At 42.9% G+C, this 2894-nt stretch overlaps 1 pseudogene; it reads left to right on the forward strand.

The window, feature by feature from the left end:
* The first annotated feature begins 568 nt into the window (after positions 1-568).
* Positions 569-1273, forward strand: LOC142445823 (GTP-binding nuclear protein Ran-like; annotated as a pseudogene).
* The last annotated feature ends 1621 nt before the right edge of the window (positions 1274-2894 follow it).

The raw sequence follows: 2894 nt of genomic DNA on the forward strand, positions 1-2894 counted from the left end.
AGTCTTAACTGAGTGCCAGTCCAAATAGGCTTATCATAAAAAGCCGTGAACATGAGGGTGTTTCTCATTTCTGCCCGTGTAGCATATGGCATAACCTTATGAGTAAAACAAGGTCGGGTGCCTGTACTCGAACCTTCTCCACATGCTTTCACGCTAGCTGCTCCTCCTGTAAGAGGGAAAACCACCTGGAAGCAGATTTGACCAGGGGTCCCAGTGGTGACTCAGTGAGGCTCCCTAGGACAGAGATGAAAACTGCCTCTATGTGTCTAGTCAGTGGGTCTGGAAGAAACAGAAAGACTATCAGTGTATAGTAGTTATACATTGGACTGCTAACCACAAGATCAGAAGTTTAAAAGCATCAGACAGCTCTGAGGGGTGGATGAGGCTTTCTAATCCTGGGAAAACTTTTAGCCTCAGAGATTGGCAGGGGCAGTTCTACCCTGTCCTATCGGGTGACATGAGTCAGCCTCAACTCAATGGCAGGGGAAGTGATGCCCTAAGGGGATGAGTGGTAATTTTCTCTAACATAAAATGATAATGATGGCCTCAGTCAGACGCGGCCCGGAGACGCTTCTAGAAGATCCATCACGATGGCCGCCCAAGGAGAACCCCAAGTCCAGTTCAAACTCGTACTGGTGGGTGATGGTGGTACTGGAAAAACGACATTTGTGAAACGTCACCTGACTGGTGAATTTGAGAAGAAGTATATAGCTACCTTAGGTGTTGAGGTCCATCCCCTTGTGTTCCATACTAACAGAGGACCTATCAAATTCAACGTGTGCGATACAGCTGGTCAAGAAAAATTTGGAGGACTGAGAGATGGCTATTATATTCAAGCCCAGTGTGCCATTATAATGTTTGACGTAATCTCAAGGGTTACTTACAGAATGTGCCTAACTGGCACAGGGATCTGGTTCGAGTATGTGAAAACATACCCATCGTGCTGTGTGGCAACAAAGTGGACATTAAGGACAGGAAAGTGAAGGCAAAATCCATCGTCTTCCACCAAAAGAAGAACCTTCAGTACTATGACATTTCTGTCAAAAGCAACTACAACGTTGAAAAGCCCTTCCTTTGGCTTGCTAGAAAACTCATTGGCGATCCGAACTTGGAGTTTGTGGCCATGCCTGCTCTGGTCCCACCAGAGGTTGTTAGGGACCCAGCTTTGGCAGCCCAGTTTGAGCATGATTTAGAGGTTGCACAGACAACCGCTCTCCCGGATGAAGATGATGACCTGAGAGAACGAAGCTGGAGCCCAGCGTCAGAAGTCTAGTTTTACAGGCAACTGTCCTGTGACGTCAGTGGTGCAGCGTGTTTGCCACTCCTATTACAGAGCTCAGAAGAATGTGCTCATCTTTGGGATGCTGAAGGAGATGAATGGGCTTCGGAGTGAGTGTGGCAGTTAAAAACCTTTTCTTTTTTTTTTTTTGAACCCACATATCTAGCTGTTTGGGAACGCATTTTTCTTTCTTGAAATTCAACTACAAGACTGCTACAGTCACATCACAATATTCAGTGGTGATGTTTTGTTTGTTAACTGTCATTCCCATTCCTCTTCGTTAGAATAAAGTTGTATTTCAAATATCTAATTTAAAAAAATGACAATGATGTTTCTAAGGTGAACCAGAGACATATATAAACCACAAATACGTGAATGGATTGGGGGTACATTTAATACTATACCCAATCTAAAAACAATTAATTTCTATGACATGGCCTGGCTTAATGCTCATCCTCATGAAGATATGGGTGCAATAGCAAAGCGTGGTGCAGAAACTAGATGGTGTCCCAATATCAGAAAGAATAGCATCTGGGGCCCTAAAGGTGTGGCTTCAAACAAGCAGCCATCTAAGGGAGGCATCAGCTAAATCCACAGGGAAGAAGTGCACCAGCCTGTGTGATCCAAGGATGGTAAAAATTAGAATCCAAAAACTAACGGAGGAAATGGTATCAGAGTTTAAATTGTGACACCTGGTTTGTTTGCAGAAGGCTCTGGATGACAGTGGAATCTCTCAATGCATTTTCAGGGCCACACACAAATTAATCACAGGCTAATCCGCTCAGGTCATAGTTGAGAGGTGTGAACAGCCCTGTTACCAGACAGAGAGCACTGTAGAGTCGAAGTGGCAGACGTAGTTAGGTCAAAATAAAATATCAGATCATTTGACCTCACTTTTGACACATTATAAAGTTGTTTCAATTAAAAAAAAGAAAAGTGAAGGGGAAATACTTGTGAATTATGTCCCTGGTGAATCCCCTCTGACCACAGACCAGGTGTGCACAGCCTGGCTATCAGGCAGAATGTATTGGCAAGTGGATTATTGCAGATGAAGTTGAGTTAACATTAGCACCATATCATTTAATCTTCCTTATGATTCTTTCAGTCTTCCTTATGATCCATTTAAAATTTTTACTCATTTTTAATATTGTCTGCTTTCTTTTTATTGAGGTTTTTATCTGCTTTACTTTGTTATTGTTGTTAGTCTTTTAAAGTGTTTTTCTGTATATGAAATTTAGGATAGGCACTCTGTAGAGCCAGTGAAGTAGGTGAATGATTCCCTGGGGATATGGCTGGGTGTGGGGGGGGGGGGTCTTACAGGGAAGGGATGCTAATGACGATGAGAACAGAATGAAGAAAATTTTCTGAAGCTGATTGTGGTGATGATTGGACAACTCCTTGATGTGACTCAACTATTGAATTGTATGATGTGTGAATTATATGCTGCTAAAACTGTTTTTAAAGGGAAGGAAAATGAGGGTTGCTAGAGGATAAACAAGATGGTGTCTGTGGAGACTCCTTCAATTCATTCTTCACTGACGCCACAGATGTCTTTCCAAACACAGCTCTTCTCTTTCAAACCCTTTCATGGTTCTCCGATTTCTATCCGGGCATC

This window comes from Tenrec ecaudatus, chromosome 4 (genome assembly GCF_050624435.1).
Source record: "Tenrec ecaudatus isolate mTenEca1 chromosome 4, mTenEca1.hap1, whole genome shotgun sequence".
Taxonomy (NCBI): Eukaryota; Metazoa; Chordata; class Mammalia; order Afrosoricida; family Tenrecidae; genus Tenrec; species Tenrec ecaudatus.